This window comes from Topomyia yanbarensis, chromosome 3, assembly GCF_030247195.1.
Source record: "Topomyia yanbarensis strain Yona2022 chromosome 3, ASM3024719v1, whole genome shotgun sequence".
NCBI classification, from domain to species: Eukaryota; Metazoa; Arthropoda; class Insecta; order Diptera; family Culicidae; genus Topomyia; species Topomyia yanbarensis.
The window spans coordinates 300,861,268-300,882,660 of NC_080672.1; the positions used below are offsets into that span (position 1 = coordinate 300,861,268).

The 21,393-nt window shown below is 36.9% G+C and overlaps 1 protein-coding gene across 1 annotated transcript in view; it reads left to right on the top strand.

The window, feature by feature from the left end:
- Positions 1 to 7,279: 7,279 nt before the first annotated feature.
- Positions 7,280 to 21,393, top strand: part of LOC131688438 (putative phospholipase B-like lamina ancestor) — a 59,008-nt gene continuing 44,894 nt past the window's right edge. The window contains exon 1 of the mRNA XM_058972666.1: positions 7,280 to 7,727. The gene's annotated coding sequence lies outside the window, so the exon portion shown is untranslated. The remainder of the gene's footprint in view (positions 7,728 to 21,393) is intronic.

Sequence of the window (21,393 nt, forward strand, 5' to 3'; positions counted from 1 at the left end):
CTGTCAAGCAACGATTATATTTGATCATTTTTATCGCTTTGTGATTACGATCTAAAAATACCATAATTCAATTTAAATATGGCACTCCAATGATACCTTCTATACCTGTCAAATCACAACCTACATTCTGTACTCAAGCCATTTATTATTGCTCAAATATTGAACTAGTCTGGCAGAGAATTTGCGAAGTGCTATAAGGAGGTGACTATTTTTTGGACGATTTTGCAGTTTAATCCAATTGCAAATTAATTTATATACAATGCTTCAAAATTGTCTTTATTATTCCGCATATACAATTTTGTTTTAAGTTGTAGTGGACTAATAAATAACTTCAAGTCAACATTGTATTTCGATCACAGATTTGCATTTTATGTGAACTTTTTACAACAAAACATAATTTTTGCTTGCACTATTTGTAATTTTGATTTAGTCTGTCATTATTTGTAATTTATTGTAAACTTTTATATACGATTGCTGGTTTGCTGGGCCTCGACAAAATTTTAGGGATACTCTTACAAAAGACTGAAGAGCTTGAAATTCTAAGGTTAAAAATTTCAGATACTTAAAACATTTTCTATGGCGAATCTGTTAAACCTAGTTTTTTAGTGTGGAATACATTTACCTTTGAATATACGGGACCCGATTAAAAATATCGACTGTAGCAACCGTGCCAGTTTTCGAACGTTACTTGCATCCATTATACTTATTCCTACTTGAAGCTGCATGTGTTAGGGCACAAAAAATCACAAATATAAATTTAAATTTCTGATTTTGTGCGATTAAAAATCGTGCGACTCAAAAATAAATTTTAAATTTGATGTTATAAAACGATATAAATATAAATCTTAAAATTAATAAATTAAATAAATATAAATATAAATCTTAAAATAATAAATTAATATAAATCTTAAATCGTACGATTTAAGTCGTGCGATTTAAATCGTACAATTTAAATCATGCGATTTAAGTCGTACGATTTGAATCGCACGATTTTGAACAAAAAACGCAAAAATAAATTTAAATTTCTAATTTTGCGCGATTTTAAATCGAAAAAGAAATGCGAAATTTTAAATTTATTGTGGTGATATTAATCGTACGATTTAAATCGTGCGATTTAAGTCGTAGGATTTAAATCGCACGATTTTGAACAAAAAACACAAAAATAAAATTAAATTTCTAATCTTGCGCGATTTAAAAATAGATTTTAAATTTAATGTGGTGATATAAATCGCACGATTCAAATCACAAAAATATATTTAAATGTCTGATATTGTGCGATTTAAACTTATGCGACTCAAAAATAAATTTTAAATTTAATGTGGTGATACAAACCGCACTATTTAAATCGTACTCGCCCGTACATAACCCACCCATCTTTTAACCCATTCATGCCCATGTTGTTTGTGGACAACAACGTTTTTAAACAGCTATAACTTTTGATTGAGGCAAGATTTGCTCACAAAACCAAGTAAGGCTAATAAATGTAACTATTGTCTTTCATTTGAGTATGAAAAGTTAAAACGATCAGCTCTATAACTTGGATTGGATTGGATTGGATTCTGATGAAGCAGTGCTGCCAAGGACAGTTTACGTTGACGACGGAAAATGAATTTTTCATATATCTTCGTTATGATGCAATATTATTAAAAACTGATAAAACCTATCAATTTAGACTGTCATTGGCTATGTTTTCGATGCAATTGAATTATTGTAAATATTCTAAGAAAATTGTATTGAGCATTGGAAGGTAAAAATTGAGCAGCTTCTAACACTGCATGGGAAGCACCTATCTTTCTGAAAAAAGGCTTTTCGTGTTTCTTGATCCCACCATTTTCAAGGAAAAATAGTTTTGAAACTCTACATACACTAGAAAAAGTTGGGCATGAAAGGGTTAATGTAGAATACATTAAATTTTCAATATAGGGTCCCTTTAAAATTATCATCAGTGACAAGTGCGTCAAATTTCGAACGCTAATAACCTCTGATGTACTAAACGAAATAACTAGCTTTTTACACTATATGATTACAAATATATACACCTAGTGTGGGATTCCGTAGAATCAGTGGCGTTGACAGAAGTTTGGTTTGGGGAGGGTTTTGATGAAAATCGTTGTTTTTTCGAAAACGCTAAAATTTAATGTAAGTTGGATAAATTGGTGAATGTTCAGAAACCAAATTATTCTAACAGATACCTTTTATAACTTTTTGCCTTTCTCATATAAAGAAAGGCTATGCAATCACTGTAAAAATCGACTTTTTAACCGAGGCCCGGAGGGCCGAGTGTAATACACCATTTGATTCAGTTCGTCGAGATCGGCAAATGTCTGTGTGTGTATGTAAGTGTTTGTGTGTGTGTATGTGTGTGTGTCATTTAAACTCACACAATTTTCTCAGAGATGGCTGAACCGATTTTCGCAAACTTAGTTTCATCTGGAAGGTATAACGCTCCCCCTGCTATTGAATTTTTAGTTGATCCGACTTCCGGTTCCGGAGTTACGGGTTGAAGAGTGCGGTTACACAGCAAATTCCCATATAAACTGGTATCACCATGATGTTCAAATGATGTAAAACATATTAAAATAGATGTAACATTACTCTAGTTTGCGAGTCTGGATCACTAATGATCAATCAAAGTAGCTTTGACCACATTGGCCACCTATGACGGTTCATGACGCCCCCGGGGAACCCGCCAAGTTCCTAAGCTAATGTCACACCCATTCCCCAACGAATTCTCTACCGATTTTTACAAACTTGATTTCAAATGAAAGATACAGTAATACCATAGACTGCTACTGAATTTCAGTCGGTTCTGACTCTTGCTTCCGGAGGTACAGGGGTGTTAGTAAGGATACACTGGAATTTCCCATATAAATCGGTACAATCGTAATACCTCAGAGGCTAAAAACTATTGAAATGGTCACCAAGTTACTTCTAATCGCAGATCTAGATCACTGGTTGCCAATCAAACATTCTTTGAATATATTGTTCACTATCGACGATTCCGGAAATCCGGAATTCCGGGCATATTTCACAATTAAAGTCACATCGGTTCTTCGGTGATGACTGAACCGATTTTCTCAAACTAAGTCTCAAATGGAAGGCAAAATATGCAGTGGAGCATTGCGTCGCCGCCCCTCCCCCCCCCCCGCCTTGCCCTTACACCTCCCTCCTTCATCACTTCCCTCCCCTTGGACCACCCTCAAGCCCGCATTTCCTTCATCCACCCCGTATACCGAAATAAGATGAAGGATTTCTGACGCATCCTCCACTCCCACTCTACTAACCCCCATTCCCTCCACTTTTAAACCCATTCCAACAACATTTCAAAATATAATAACATGCAGATAACATTGAACTCATGCTGATTAAGCTAATTAAATATTATTCTTTTGCCTTTCTCATATAGAAAGGTTATGCAATTGCTTCAAAAACCGACTTTCTAACCGAAGCCCGGAGGGCCGAGTCTCATATAACATTCGACTCAGTTCGCCGAGATCGCAAAATATCTGTGTGTATGTATGAGTGTATGTATGTGTGTATGTATGTATGTATGTATGTATGTATGTATGTATGTATGTATGTATGTATGTATGTATGTATGTATGTATGTATGGATGTATGTATGTATGTATGTATGTATGTATGTATGTATGTATGTATGTATGTATGTATGTATGTATGTATGTATGTATGTATGTATGTATGTATGTATGTATGTATGTATGTATGTATGTATGTATGTATGTGTGTGTATGTGCGGATTTGTTAACTGCTCAGCTGCTGTTGAATTTTGTGTGGATCCGAGTTCTGGTTCCTGAATTACAGGGTGATACGTACGATCACGCAGCAAATCCCGATTCTAACGAATTCTGCGATGAATGTAAAAAGGTGGATTTTTTTCCAAAATGTAAACACAACTGTTGAATTTGTAGATCTAGGTCATCAACAGTCATTCAAAGTCTCTTTGGCTACACTGGCCACCATCGATGGATCCGGAAGCATCCAAATTCAGAATAACGGTTATATTGGTTTCTCGAAAATGGCTAGACCGATTTGATCAACTTAGTCTTAAATGAAAGGTGTTGCGTCCCCAGAAACTAATATTAAATTCCATCTTCATCCGACTTCCGGCTCCAGAGTTACGGGTTGTGGAGTGGGATCACATAGAAAACTCTGATTCAAACTGATAGGTGCTCTTATATATACTTACAAAGTGTATTAAGAATGAAAGACAATTCCATAATGTTATATTGTACGAACCAACTATTAAATCATAGTTTGGAGAAATGAGAAAGACACAATTGCACCGCTAGGCATATTAAAACAGGTTTTTGTAATATGTCAATAAAGTCAAAAAATGCAAGTACAAGGTGTAAATTTAAATGTTCAAAAACTTTTCTAACGGTCATGATCACGTAATTTCGAAATCATCAACTTTGAAGGTTTAACAACTTTGAAAAAGCTTTCCAACATAAAAAGCTCATATATTGATATAATAATATGGGTGATGAAAACTCCTAGAAGTGATTATGGAGAAGTAACTCTTCAAAAATAGTAAGAGATTTGGTGTCTTCAGCAAAGTTATTGATAATGTCATTTTTAAAAACTTTGTAGAAAATAGGCTACATAAATGCAATATATCGATATACAAAACAGTATTAAAGAAATTTTCTTAAAGCCAGTTTTTTATCAATAAAACTATAGAGACTTCCTTGAATTGAATGTGAATTTTATTGCTTATACACAGCAGAAGAGATTTATCAATTACAGTAAGATCAAAATAACTCGTTTTAAAAGTTTTGTTTCACATAGGGTCGGTGTTAAATCAGACCGGGCTGAGTCGCAAAACCTTAAAAATGAGATAATCATAGCGCTGGATAAATAACTTCTTCAGCTACATTCGGCTTTTAGCTGACTTGAAATATGTTACAATGAGCAAGAATTATAGCAAAAATTAATTTCAAATTATAACTTAAACGATGCTTCGATTCAAACTCGTTTTTTCTCAAAATCAATACAATGTCAATTAGACCGGTATGACTTAACATCGACCATATAGTCTAGTATATTTCGATATTCTTTACACACGTTCTTCTTCAAACTTAGTTATGGAATGTCTTCAACAAAGTTTTTCTTTTCATTTTGAGTATAGGTTCGTTAACGATAGGGTCTTTCTGGTCTTTTTTCAGGTTAGAAAAATTTCTAACTGTATGTGCAGGGATTGGGAATCGAATCTAGGTGAGATGCATACAAGGTAATCGACTTACCAACTACGCTTTGCCCGCCCCATTCAACAAATAGCATTTTCGAAACTTTTGCTGAAGGCATTAACTCTCGAACTAAATTTGCTTGAAGAAAATATACTTCATAATTACTTCTAGGAGGATTAACCTACAAAATTATTTTATTAGAAGATGTGCTCCTTTACGTCATAATATACTTCAAAGATACTAAACATAAGAAAGTTGACTAATCCGAAATAATGTGATCGTGACCGTAAACATTTTTTTTTCCCGAGCAGTAATTTTTACTTTTCTTCACTATTAAAGCTCGCAATTCCAACACGAGTCCTCGTTTACAACATTTTACTACACCATTCAATTGAACACTCAAATAAACACCATTTATAGCCACTAATTTGAAATATTTTGAAATTTTATTATTTCCACTACTGCTTAAAGGCTATTCATATAATTGGTTACACAACAAAAATCAACTGATCATAAAAACTGATCCTGACCAAACGGAAAAAGTAATTTTTCATCATCTTCCTTCTATTTTTCACAATATTGTTATTGTTGTAAATCACATTGAGGTTTTATGTCAACTATATGCATTCTTAAAAAAATACATTTTAGCAAAAATTTAAAATTATCCAATTTTTCGACGAGGAAGTTTGTTTTAAAGACAATCAAACTTCGCTTCCCATTCGAAGCGTTGTGCCTAATCCATATTGCGGAAGATCCCTTCAAAAGAACTCATGATAATTTGACAACTATAGGACCTCGGCTAAGAGTTCAGTTACATGATCCAATTCTCACTATTTTCCAAAAGTCCTGATGATGCCTAAAACAGTAGATTCTTCATGTAGTGATCATATAATATCCTTCAAAAATTTGTATCGTACTATATTTAATTAAATTAGTCATATTTAAGTTTTTTTTCAATCCAAATATTTTCATAAAAAGTGATTTGAAAAATTCCTCGACTAAGCCAGTTTTAATCCGAAAATTCCGTTGAGTATCAACGCATTTAAAGTATGGACTCATAATGTAATTATTGTATTCAAACGCTTTTTTGAATATCTACAGAAAATGCTATAAAGATCTTTAACTGGATGAATAGGTTAAAAGTACCTACTTTTCATGATTGTTTACTGTTACATATTGAGCGACCGAAAACAAAAGTCGCAAGGACAGAACATGCTTCTTAAAACCAGCTTCAAGTATATTAGTATATAAAAACAGTATATAATCTTCAAGCATAAACATCGGACTGGGACTTTGTAAGAGCCGGATAAAAAAACCTCAGTATAAAAACCGGAAATAAATACAGCAAAGATCCGATTTTATCTACCCCTGATTTTATCAGTTTTTTACCTGATGTTATCAGTGTCATATGAAAATTGATAGATAGTAGTTTGATGGACTCTATCAGATGAAAAGTTGAATTCGAGTAAATCCTTTTTTGGGCATATATTTCTTATCTTACTGATCCGAAAAATGCAAAACTAAAACTATAATTCTTTTTTTAAATTTTGCACTGTCAGACCCCCTTAAAGGAAACTTAAAGTAAATAATCAGAAAAGGTTGTAAGGCAATATCTAAGGACCATAGAAGAATATTTTAAGAGCTTCGGTTTATTAAAAACACAGAAAAATATATGTCCCGATTTTATCAATGTCCCTGCTTTATCAGCTTAAAATTCGCCAAGGGGCTGATAAAAACGGGTCTTAACTGTACTATGCTCCCAAAATAGGTTCATCATTCTAATACATTAAAAAGTTTTATCTTCAATCCCGTATTTTCGAGCACCTCTATCACAATTCGCAATATTCTCTATCAATTTCTAGTGTCTATCAACAACCGTCCGTAGTTGGAAACGATTTACGAATTGTACTACTCACGTTGCGCAAGTAATACAACTGTAAAGTTCATTCATAACCAACACCAAATCACTCGTTTTACCACAACGCAACGTCAATCAGCACGAAAAAAAATCTGTATATATCTGAAACCTTTCAATCGTATACTCTCACTAGCCATTCGTACTCACGACGAGATTCATTCATTTCCCGGCTCTTGCTACTGACGGTTGTATTTTCGTGTCGTGTCGCAAACTGAAAAACGTCCACGCGGCGAATGATTACCTTGTCCGAGTTAAACAGTGGAAAATCATTTTCTTGCTGTCCGTTCCAATGAAATCACGGTTTTCAGCTTATTTTTTTTCTAATATTCTAACAGTTTTGTGACAAATTTCTTGTCCTTATTTGTGCTGAACTGTGGGCAAAAGAATTGCTGTGAATCCTGTTAAAGAAAACGGAAATAGTGTCTTGTGAAAGTGTTTGTTGCCAAGTGAGTTATGTTTTGAGGCGTTAAAGTGGTTTATAAAATTGTGCATCGATCAAAATCGCTATCATTCTGTTCATCGTCGTTGTTCACGTAGATCTTCTGGTAGCTGTGTACCCTCATCTAAAGTGGCAACCTCTGATAATTATTTGAATCGCGGTAAGCTGATCTATTTATTTATGACTAGCCGAGCGTAATTAATACCAAACATAGTAGTAAATTTACAATTTAATGATAATATGAAAAATGTGTCACCTACTTGCGAGCGGTTCACGAACCCAGAAAAACTCGTTCGAGACGGGATTGATCGCCACACGCATTTCAGACGCAGCAATAAGCCTGTGACGAGGGCAATGGTCGTTTCTGAATGTCGGACATAATCGACGGCAGAAAAAATGGAAGAGATACCCGCGTGCGGGTATGGCATGGGCGCGCGTATGTTGTAGACCGATTTTATATGAACAGAAACAGACACACGGCTGGCGAGTAAGGGAAGCCATTGAGAAAAAGACCTAGAAGTCTTGCTTCGGATGAACTGTGTATGTACTTGATCGGGTGGATCTCAAAAGCACGTGCTCTGTTCGGACTTACGATACGGTTGGTTTGACTATGTTAGTGAGTGAATTGATTTAAATGCAAAATGAAACATTATTAAATTTAGATTTGGCCACTTTTGTTTCCGTTGGGAAAGCTATCGAATTTGCAGCTAATAATACTTTGAAGCTGCATGAATGGAAAAGAAAGAATTGAATTAAGTAACATACTTCTTGAGTTCAAGCTAGTTTAACACAAACATAGCAATGAAGGGAAAAAGTTCAATAATATTGTAACGCTTATGATTGAATCAATTATCATCTATCACGGTTAAAATAATCGGATCAATTAATATGGACGACTGACCGACTGATTGTTTAATTGCATATTGATTATTTTATTGCGCATTTTGCATCTTGTAATACTCCTGGGCAATTATAGTTTACGTAGTTACGCCACAACAGAATGCATTTTTATCAAATGTTTGTGCACATTCTCTCTCCAGGGAACAGACGTCCATATTTAGCGTTAAAGTTATATAAAAATTACAGGGTTCATCTGATATATGTCGATGCTATCGCCAGGTACGAATTGACAAGTGATCAGATAGATCATTTGTTACTCAAGATTCTAACATATTTCTTAAAAGGAATTTGTGCAAATATATGCTGTTTGTGCTTGAACTATAACTCGATCTAATTGGTAGTTCAATTTTCATTCGAAGTGATAATACCAAAGACATGTGAAAACTATAGATTTCAAGATGATAACCCGAACGTAATAGCGTTGCTGAGGACTCCTTTTCAAGTATTCTAGTTTCGCTTTAATCTAAAGAGGCAACTTCAGGCAATATAATTCTGCACTTCAAACATTTTCATGTGCTTAATATAGTTTCCCTTAGTTTCGGAATTCAACAAAAACTTCTGGCGTATCTTTATTGGACGGGTGAGGCAGTTATGGTACTAGTTAAGAGCAAAATGATGAGGCGGTAATGACAGAAATAGCCGTTGGAAAGAAGAATATGCTTTATTTCCTTTTTATTTTGACTAATATGTAATCGCATTTTCTTTTTTACTTTTTAACGATATTCAATTAGCTAGAGATGACTGAGTAGAGAAAGTTCTGTAAATTTTGAGCCATAGTACTAAAGTGAGAGCAAGGATGTGAAATATGCACATCGGGAAACTGGCAAGTGGCAGGATTATTATAATTAGGCTTAAAATCTTACTGGCTAATCTTTTGTCTTCTACTGGCAGGAGTCCAGCTTAGGCAACATAACTACGAACCACTCAAGTCTACCAACATGTCTCCTGGCACAGACAGACTTGTCCCTCTTTACCGGTTCCCACGGTAGAGAGGGACTGGTCATGACAGGTGATGTAGATACACCAACTACCTTTTGAAATATCTTCCATTGTTACACTACTTTAATGCTGGAGATGGACGTCTGTTCTCTGTGACAATCATTACTGTATTGGCCCTTAGAGGAGATTTCTTCACATAGCAACTCTAGTTAGACTGATAAAAGAATTAAATGCCCCACAATCATCCTGTGCGTGACCTTTGTTTAGCAAAAAAACTATCAAGAAATAAATGTACTGGCGATTCCAAGAAACTCTGGAAATGTTTAAACACTCCTACCAAATTAGGAGAAAAATTCAAAGGTTATTTATTTGATGGTTCGAGTAGTGTGTATTCTGACGAAGTAGCAGTAGAAAAACTCAAAAAGTTTTCTATCAAGAGCGTTGAAGGGATCCACGTAGCGATTCCCCCACCTACACGGCAACCGTGAAGAATCGAAAATCCGTTTTTTTCAAGAATTCAAGCCTATTAATATGCTTAAATTTAAAGAAATTGTCTCGGATCTTAAAAATTGTTCGGGAACGGATAATGTTACTAAGGTAGTAGTGGTATTGGCGTTTGAAAGAATTGTTGACAAATGGTTAATAGTTAATGAGTCGCTCAGGTGTAGTGTTTTTTCCGGAAGGGTGGAAGAAGACGGTCGTAATACCAGTACCAAATGTTTCGAATTCATCACGAGTAGAGGGTCGCAGTCCGATAAATATGCTGCCGAACTTCGAGATAGTTTTAGAGACAGTCGTTAAAGAACAATCGATCGGTTATGTAGATAGTGCTGGTATACTTTTGTGTGAAGAATCAGGTCTTCGGAAAAATTATCCGTGTGAAACAGCGCTTAATCCATTATTGTTGAAACGTAAGCAGGTCATTGAGAATGGAAAAGTTGTTTCGGAAGTTTTGGTTGACATAAAACGAGCTTTTAAACATTTGATTTGATAAACTGATTTGTGTATTGGAGGGGTATGGCGTAAGAGGAAATGCTCCCGAGTGGTAACGCAGTTACCTAGAAAGATGTACGCAAATTACAAGGTACAAGAGCTCTACATCATCGAAAGACGTGATTTACCTTGGTATTCCTACGGGTGGTATACTAGGATCACCTTTTTTTATTTGTTCGATCTTCGGTAGATACCGTACAGATTATTAAAAAATAGAACATACTTTCTAAATTAATTAAAAATTTCTAATAGCTAACTTATAACTAGATTTTGTGACATTAAAGTCGAACACATGTGAAGTTTCGTTGAATTTGTAGCAACATCTATCCACAGGATTGTTTTGACCGTAAACAGTACGAAGTCTAGGAATCCACAAAAGAGAACGGTTCCTTAGAGCGCGAGGAGGTACAAACACATTAATCCGTGCAAGAATATCTGGGCAGTCAATGTTATTACACAACATATCAAATATAAACATTCTATGCAAGAATGTGCGGCGGAATTCTATCGTCGGTAACACAAGCAGCATGCATCTATCGTTGTAAGGTGGTAGATGGGCTGGGTCGTTCCATGGCAAATTTCTTAGAGCGTATCGCACGAAACATCTTTGTACGCGTTCTAATCGGTTTATTTGGACGTTGTGATGTTGAGCCCACACTTGCACAGCATACTCCAAAATGCTTCGCACCAATCCGCAATATAGAGATTTTAGTGCGTAGAAATCGTTGAAGCCAGCGGTATTTCTCTTCAGGAAACCAAGTGTTGCGTCCACTCTTTCGATGACGCGGTCATCATTTTACATTTGTCAACGTTTATCTGCATACCATTCAACAGGCACCATTGTTCAATATTAAGTACATCATCTTGAAGTGCAGCAGAGTCAAGTCCAGAAGCAATGGAACGAAAAATCTTCAAATCGTCGGCGAAGAATTGTTTTCCAGATTTAATACGAGCACAAATGTCGTTTATAAATAAAATAAAAAATAGCGACCCTAGGTGACTTCCTTGAGGGACTCCGGTTGGCATGTCGAGCGAGCTAGAACGTGTTGAACCAATTTCAACGAAAGCACTCCGACTAGACAGATATGATTGCAACCATCTAGTTAACCACGCAGGAAATCCTAGTCTTTGCAGTTTCAGAAGAGCAATGTTGTGAGGTACTTTATCGAATGCTTTCGAGAAGTCAAAATATACTGCATCGGTTTGTTGAAGGTTCTCAACAGAGGGGACCAAGATGCTTGTGTACATCATCAAATTTGAAGTTTGTAGAACGTTGCTTCACAAATCCATGCTGACATTCGTCGATGATGTGAGAAGCAGCAGCGTACATCTCAATTTTTCAAGGACTTTAGCAAAACAGTTCAAAAGTGAGATTCCTCTGTAATTTTCAACATTATGAATGTCTCCAGCCTTGTGAATTGGAAATATAGCCGCTTGTTTCCATGCACTCGGGAAGACGCTTTCAGTGATTGAGCGGTTAAAAATAATGCTGACCGGCAATGACAATGAATATCGGAGGCAAACAATCCGGGCCTGGTCCTTTCGATGGGTCGACACTGGATAGAGCTTTCAACACGTCTGCTTCAGTCATATTCAAGCTAGGGAGACTGATATTGTATGATGGTAATGTGTATATATACTCTTGTGACGGACAGATAGCTGGGTTGGTGAATACCCCACGAAAATGCTCTGCAAAAAGGTCTACGGATTCGGCTGTGGATTGCGCACTGGCATCTCCAAGATAAACATTTACGGGAATGCCACCAGCGCGTTTACTGCTGTTCACAAACTTCCAGAACGTCGAGGGATTGTTTATTCTATACATTAACTACACGAAAAGAATCTTGGAGAATGCGCAAGTAAACCTATTTTCCAATGATACAGTTTGTTTATCTACGGTGATAGTTTCGATGAACCATTTGGCAACAAATCATTCGGCATAATGTAATGATCATATGACACAATTTTCATTTAGGACAGTGAACATTGGGCGAACTATAATTTAGCATTTAAATATACAAATCACTTACGTTAAATTAAAATAGAGATTTTGATTTCTTTTCCGTTTAAGAACAGTTCATGTTTAAAAGAAGGGAAAACTACCAATGATTTGTTTTGCACTAAGTCTGTACTGATCCCAATTATTAAAAGGTAATTCATATAATTTACTGAACAAGGTAAAGGTAATTCATATAATTTACTGATACACAACCATGTACTGTTAGGCCCCATGCAAAACTGGCTCAGACATCACTTCGTTAAAAGTTTAATAACTTCTTTTAAAAAAGTCGGATTGACTAGCAGTCTTCGACAATGTTGTAGACAATTAAATTATCTTTCTTATTTTCACTTACAGTGATAATACGACGCATACAGTGCCACCTAGCGGCGAAAATGCGAGCTAGTGGGGTTTCTCCATGTAAATAGTTGAAAAATCCCATACAAATTTTAGGCACATTGGTCCGGTAGCTAGACTTGTCCGATTTGCTTCAAATTTGGTGCAAGTACTCCTGGTGGGACTAGGAATCAGGGGTGGGCCGATAAGGGTCAATTTTTTCCTGTCACTCTATTACCCACGGTACTATTTATAGTCTATTTGAAATAGATACTTGCCGGGCAACTGTTGTCTTAATCTTAAACAGAAAAATTTGTGAAACTAGTTGACGCTAGGGGTTCAAAGGCGACTGACAGAGGATTTTTTCTCAGAGACTGTATATGTAGATCGGTTTACAGAGCAGACGATTTATTATGGCGTTCGTTCTTTTTCTGATTATAGACATCTATTATAATAAGGCCGTGTTCTGTCTGACGGGGTAAAATCTTTTTGCACTATTTCAGCCAAGAATAGCACCACTGGGAACCTGCTCCCATGTCGTAAGAAGCGACTATCAGCAAGCTTGTACTACTTTTGCTGTCCTAAACAGTGGTAAACATTTCAACACTCCAGAACTTCACTGTGTCAGAAAATGTAGGACCATCAGAAGCTGAAACTTCGTAAAATCGCTCTTTAAAATTATCCAGTACAGTACTCTGCCTCTTTCGAGTTTGAACCGCACATATGGTAGTCGGTCGGTTCTTCCATTCATCCTTCTTTTGAGCCGCCGATGGATCAAGACCTCTTGTCATTGTGTTTATTATATTTATTACGCATAATAAACATATCGTTTTCAATTTGGCATTTAACCCAATTATTGCAACGCGTCTAATATGGAGAGTGGAGATGCCAACTTGTCATTTCGCAGTGAATTTCTTCCCATTGATTTGGGATATTTTTTTATACTTTTTGTACGCTAGCTTTGTACTGCCAACTTGGGAAATTATCATTGAAGTGTTAATAAGACACAATACTCCCGATAGTCACCTGTTCGGAGTTCAAATTGCTCGTTTCGAATTCTCGGAAATTGATTGCGAGCGACTTGTGTACATATTACTAAGAATAATTATTAAAATGTCCATTCGAACGGCATTCATATTTCTACTGGAGGTCGCGCACCTGCAAACTTTGATCTAAAAGCGCGTGTGTACTAAGCTGAATCACAATATCTACCAAGATATATCCCGAATCATTTCCCTACCTACTAATACCAATCCTATCCTGCGACATTTGTGCGTGGTGCGGAGAATTCCTCGGTCATAATAGTTACAAGTGTTGAACTAGCATTTCTTCCCATCCCAAAATTGGCCATCTACGTTATTGATCATACTATAATCTTAGTCTCTTTAGGCTGCACGTTGAGTATGATGTACTACTCCCAAGTATCATACAATTGGTTCAATTTTTTCTTCATTAAGGAGAAGATTGTTTAGAGCCATCTTGCGCGTGAAGAGCACAACCCTGTAACTAAACTACACAGCAAAAAAAAAATTCTTGCAACTTTACGTTTTGCCAGATGCACATAAAAGGAGCGTTCCAATTCACATAAATTTACATTTAATTAAATGTAAAAATGTAAGTTGTTCGGCTTTTCCTAGATCCTTCGGTCTGAGTTTTACATCAAAAGAGTCACATTATTTAATTTTACATATCATAACATGTAAAATCCTATTATCAGACAGATAAAATACGTCGCTACGTTGTTTGCGTCAAATGTAGGTTTCATTTTTTCTAAGAGTGTAGTTATGGAATTTGCCTTTCGATTTCGTTTCATCAGAATCCGACACTAGCTTAGTGACAGGACAGGAAATTGTTCAATGGCTGGTTATGTGGAAAATACTATATTGTAAATTTCTATGCCGGTCACTACCCGTACATGCAGAAGAATCAGGCCTTTTTGAAACAACAAAACGTTTAGTTGAATTTCAAACTTGACGAATGACTGTATCAAACTGAATTGAGCGTTTCTCGAAAGCATGTATTTGGTTTAGTTCAACAAATACTTCTGTATGCATTTTAAACAGAAATATTGTTGAAACAAAATAAATTTGTTAGATCGAACTGATCTCTTGGTAGAAAAGCAACAGAATTTTTGTTCGATTTCAAGTAACTTTGAGTTGTTCTTTCCTTTGGTTATTACAAAAGATTTGAAAAGCCAAGAAATGAATTCGCAATAGTATTGATTGAATCAAACTTGAATCTTGTTTATTCTTACTTTTTTTAGTGTGTAAAATGTATTTGTTTTCAACGCTAAGCAATTCGCAAGAAACGCAAATAAAACAATTTTCAAATATATGATCTTAGCTCATTGATTTTTGATGGTCGCTCGTTTCAAGTTAACTCCAGCCACAAATCTTGAATTGAATATTTGTGGTGTTTGAAGGCGGCGGCCGGAGCATCCATTCGGAATACTTAGGATATAGTCTTCTGAATGGATGCTCCAGCCGCATCCTTCAAACACCACAAATATACAATTCACCGGTATACTAAGGAGACAATTATTAGGAACTGCAACTTGGTTGGTGGAATTTTGATTATGTTATCATACGAATTCCGACGCGAAAACTCTGCTATGTCCTAGACATTACCCAACCATCTTTTCCAAATGTGATTCGATGAAGGTGATAATGCAGTATCATAGAATCAGTAACATTTGCAAAACATTTATGAAAAAAAAACGAAATCGAATTTCAACCTGATAAGCCCACACCGATTGAAATACGTTCGCTCACTATCAGGCTTGACTGAACCGCAGACAGTCAATTCAAGGTCGAGATTTATTGTATTTGTTGTTTTTTTTTTAAATCATTCTGCATATGTCCCAATTCGCGAAACCTCTGACATTGAGAGAAAGAAAGTGTCGTAGGGTAGATGATCCCTTATTCAATCGAATTGTATGAACAACGTGCTCTTCTTCCGACGTGCTGTCGCTAGCCGTGCATAGCAGTTGTCAATTACAATGATATTATTATAACAAAACAAATGGCAAGGGTAGAATACACTTGTTCCAACCGCATTTTTTGCGTAACAAATTGAGCCAATACCTCAATTGGCTCAATTGGTCCAAATATCTAGGATGAACAAAGGGACTAAGATTAATCAGATAACAGTTACCCTATATCAATTCATTTCTAATTCCGCAGCTCGCGACACGCGCATGCAAGCAAAACGACATGGCAAAACCCTAGCGCTGTTGTATAAACTTGTAATGACCGCAGCATGTACTGATCACAGATATGTGTCGCTGGCGATAGATTCGATTCACCTAAACTCACTCATACAATCAGCTGAGTGTCGTCATTCATCGTTCGAAATTGTCATTATCACCTGCTTGTTTGTATTACGCTAACCGATTGCCGCCAAATAAATGTGTCACTAACGTGATTCCCCATTGAACAAGTTATCATAACTATTTATTTTGGGATAGGACTTCAACGTAAAACAATCGTGGCATTGTAGAGATTGTATCTCAAATGTTTAGTGTTTTGGGGATTTCATCTCAAATTAGTAGGGTCGTGTTCTTTGATTTTTCTGAGAACTGAGTTCACATATGATCTTAATTTATTTAATTTGTTCAGTTTTCTAAATTTTAGGATTATCAATAAAAAATGACCGATCGGTCAAGCAAACTTTTCGTAATTTACTGCCACAGAATTATCTTTTCAGACGTGGCTCATGTTTAGTTGAACGGGTAAACAAACAAACGATTCATCGATCGAATACAGTGCACGCGTAACTCGCTTTCAATGTCATTCTAATTTGCTATAAGATTGGCAAATGCCCTCCGATGTGATATTTGTATCAAGTATTTTCATACATCATTCTTTTGATTCCACTAATTCGAACCCATTTCATAATGATGTAAAAAGTGATGTTTTCTTCCGAGATGGATCAATAAGTCGATAGCCTCCGGCACAAAACCTCATTATTAGAGATATAACAATGAGGTACTTCCATAGCTTAACAGAAATGACTGCACATAGTATGAATAACTGTTACATGCAGTAACAATAATATTTAGCCCAATGCACACCTGACCAGCTGCTTACAATCGCAAGATTAAAGAAGTCTTAGTTGTTTGAAATCAAATTCCTAGCAGCACAACTGTTCAAAGGTCAACAAAAATCTATCCCTTTTCTGTTTAATAATAAAACAGCTTTCCGTTACTCCAGGAGTGCCAGGAGCTTGTCAACATTGACAGAAACGCGTGGTTGAATGTGTGATGCACTTTCAATTAGCACGTATTAGCATATGTGCTCCCCAGTGCTCGACGCACGCAGGCTGGCCAGTATCGAATTGGGGATGGGTTTGTCGTTCGTCGAATGAGGATAAACATCAAGGTAATAACTGTCAAGGTTGAGGTATGCATGGCAAAAACATGAAATACTAGATGTTTCCGTCGAAATAAGGGGCCAGTTTGAAATAACTTTTCCATTAGTTCTAATATGAACCCTTTTCTGTACATTGAGGTTCAAAGCAGCATAAACACAATCGAGTATCTTCAGTGTAGTAAGCAAAACTGTTGTAGCAATTAAATCTTGTACACAATTCCAAAAACTCGGTTTGGTAGTGAAGATCTTTGACACTGATCTTTCTGATCGCTAGTTGTATGTTTGAGTCTTGAGATTTTAAAGTACCGATAGCTGTACTAATCCAAGGATTTTGGGGTTGAAATAGATTTTCGTCAAAAGATGTAGACCACAACTTGGTCTTATACCTAGAGAGATGGCTACCCTTAATTTGTTGAATTAAAAAATAGCGCAAAGGAGGACATAATCTCTTGAATGTAAGAAGAATAAACAATCAAGAGATTGTATTTTATAATGAACTAGCTGATCCGACAAACTTCGTCCTACCCAAAATAGTATTCATGATTGAAAATATTTCAAGCATTCACGATATCAACAAAATGAAGAACACATGACGCGAATCCGTTAATTTCTAAATGTTCCAAATAGGGGGTGGGCGTAGCGTAGTTAGTAAATCGATTGCCTTGTATGCAGCGCACCTGGGTTTGAGTCCCGACCCCGCACATAGAGTTTGAAATTTTTCATAAGAGATTTTTCTATCCCGAAGAGGCGAATAACCGTAAGGTTAAAACCTCTACCAAGGCACAAATCCCCGACTATGTACGGGGAACGTGCCATTTGAGCCAATATATTCTGATTCCTGATTCCTATAATCGAAATAAAAAAAATATTTCAAAGAAGGGCCAAAAAACACGACATTTACACCAATCATGGCAAAACTCACCAGTAGTAGAGTAGAGCAGGGTCAAGTAGGTCAGTTATCTTTGGCGAGCTCGTGTGATGGTATTTTTGCTCCGATTAAGACAAACTAGCACTCGTTGGTAAGGTTTGGCAACGTTTTGGCAATAATGATTTTATGCTTGAGTAAATAGTTTTCATGCTAAATCCATTAAGGCGACGGTACTTTTTTCGACGTTTTTAAGATCAGGGGGTGCGATAGGTCACTTTATTGGTGATTAAACAAAACGATGTACAAGCCTAGAAATCAGCAATTTTTATTTGAAGAGTATGACTACTGCAGATATTAAAAAGTTGTAGCTGTAGCTGCTTGCTCAGTTCATAAAGACTCCAGCATCACTGAATCAGTGAGAAGTGCAGCTTTGCATTTGTTTCAGCCTCGATTCGATGGTTTGCGCAGTGGAGTTTTGGGAAACGGCTGAAAGTCTTCAATTGAAATTAATTGCTTGACACTTTACATTAATAGTAGTGCCCTACAGTCTTCCCAAATGGTTGACACATCGTGCCCCCAAGCGTTGTTGATGCCCGTATTTTTTCAAAACAAGAAATATCGAAAAACCAACACAATACACGTGTTCAGCACAAATTTCTACGTAAGTAAAAAGTCCCTTGACAGTTTTTTACAGTGATTAAATGTACTGTACTGAGGACGAAATACAATGTGTTTTCTCAAAACAATGCGCGAAAAATTAAACGACGCCGTAACTACTACAGCCGATCCACGGTAACAGCGGAAATGACAGTCGTTAACGATGCTCTCAACCGTGTATCTAATTCACGCAACATGAAGGATCTCAGCAATAACATAGCAAAGATAATGACTTATACCTGTTGTACCGCCATACCTATTTGAACCCATTCTACTCTACCAGTGCTATCGAAATGTCACATGTTATTATCTTCTCTTTTACTTCCAATTTGTTGTTATTTATTTTTTGAAACCATCTAATAAAACTGTCAATACTTGGATCTATTTTTAAATACATGAACGCGTGTGTGCCTAACATTTAGTAATAAATTCATGGTCTGGGCACCAAACGAAAATGTGACACTACAGGCACGCTCAGGAATTGATGTTTGGTTTGACTCTGATTGATTTTCATGCGCACATGATTTGGATAATCATTTCGATTTAGATAATTTGTTAAGGGCCATGAAAGCTAGTTTTAAATATGCATATGTCAACATAAAAATTCAGCATAACAACAAAACAAATTTTTTCACCCAAAATTGGAGCAGCATGATTTTTATACAAAATTGCGGATCTAAACTGTACTTCAGTACATAATATAAGTTATATCCAAGCTAGGATATAGATAAATACACGCTACGCTGCAATCACGAGACGCCTGTTATACCGTACTACGGAAGCCCCGAGCGTTCCAACGCAGTCGTGCTAACAGCTAGCGACCAGCTCAGTCGTCCCGACCCTGCGTTCGGAGATCGAGAGGGGTCTTCCGAACTCCCTTCTCAGGCGAGTATTTTGCTTGAAATGACGAAACGCTCGCTAGCTTGCTATCGGGTACATACGTCACGTCATTGCAATATGTCGGGACGCTCGGTACGTGGCGCTGACGGTTTGCGGTTGTACTACCAAAACGTCAGAGGGCTACGGACGAAAATGAAGGAATTGTACCTGGCTGCTGTTGACGGCGACTTTAATATTCGCATTCTGACAGAAACTTGGTTTGATAATCGTATTACATCAAAATGCAGCTCTTCGGGGATTCTTACGCGGTCAAGGCGCTCATATCAGCGGCGAAGCTCAAAGCGCTGTTTCTTCCGCACTTGCTTCCTGTGAATTTGGTGTGGATAGTTCATCAAGCATTGAAGCTGTTTGGACGAAGTTTACTACACAGACAAAGAAATTACTTTATTGGAGCTGTTTACATCCATGGAGCTGTTTAGATCCAGTTAAACGACTTGACTGCTCTATTACGCAGCTCAATCTAGACTCTGTAGAGCGCTCTTCTTTTCAGGCAAACATTTTGATGATAGTCCTTGGTGATCTCAACCAACCAGGGCTTATGTGGGTTTCTACTGGACGTGGATACGCTTACCGTTACCCTTCATCCTCGACACCGAATCCTGCCAGCCGCTTACTTCTGGGCAGGATGGCTTTTCACGGACTTAATTAAGCAGGCACGATTTCCAACCATCAATCATTTTCTTGACCTTGTCTTCGTCATTGCGAATGCACTGCCTGAGTGAAGTTTCTAGTGTGATCGTTCCTTTGGATAAATATCATTCCGCTTTAGAAATATCTATTTCTATAATTAGTTCACCACAATATGAAGAAGCTGTGAATCGTCGTCATTTTCGTAAAACTGATCTAGTAGCACGCTCCCTGTTGCTGACCGACTGGAGTGTACTACTTGATGTAGATGCTACGGTCGATTTCTATAACCATTTATGCCTTCACTGTAGCGAAAAATCCGTTCCAAAATATTAACCTCCAAGGAAGCCTCCCTGGTACAACGCCATGCTTAATGAATACCGCAGTCACAATAGATTGCTGTGTGTAAACCTCATCCAATAAAACTTTTAACGAAATTCGATGGAAATGGACTTTTAATAATACGAAGAGAAAGGAGACGGGTCTTCCGTCTAGGATGGTCTACAATGGCGAAGTAACGACTGCGACGGGGGCAAAATGCTCTCAATTTTCCAGTTACTCTTCACGACTGATGCGTCATCTGCTATCTTGCTCGAAAAGTTGGCCCGTGATGTTCCTGTTGGTGCGGTGGATATGGATGTATTCACCGTTTCAGAACAATCGGTTCTCTCTAAATCGTCTTATGCTTCAGGACTAAGTGATATGCCTTCAGCTATTCTGAATAAATGTTCCGATATTTTTGCGATCCCACTGAAGCACCTTTTCAATGTCTCAATTCAGCAGCAAAAATTTTGAAGTGTTTAGTCATGGTTGCAGTTCACAAGAAAGGTGGCAAAAGCTAGATCGAGAACTGCCGGGGAATCACTTCACTGAAAAAACTGAACAAATTTCGAATCGCTTGTCAACGAGGTGCTGTTTTCAGCTCGTCAACATTTATGTACGGATTATTTTCTGGTCGGTCTGGTTTCTGGTTTTGCATAGAAGAAACTCCAAGTGGACACGGACTATACAGGTCTAAAGGCCGCTTTCGACACAGTTAATCACGAGATACTGCTAGCAAAACTTGATAAACTAGGATGTAAGATAAGATAAGATTCTGCCACTGGCTTCGATCCTACCTTATACACTGCGAGGTAGTCGTGCAAATTGGTGACAGCGTCTCTGATGAATCCTTTTCTAATATTTCCTGAGTTCCTCAAGGTAGTACACAAGGACCATTACTATTTTCATTGTTCGT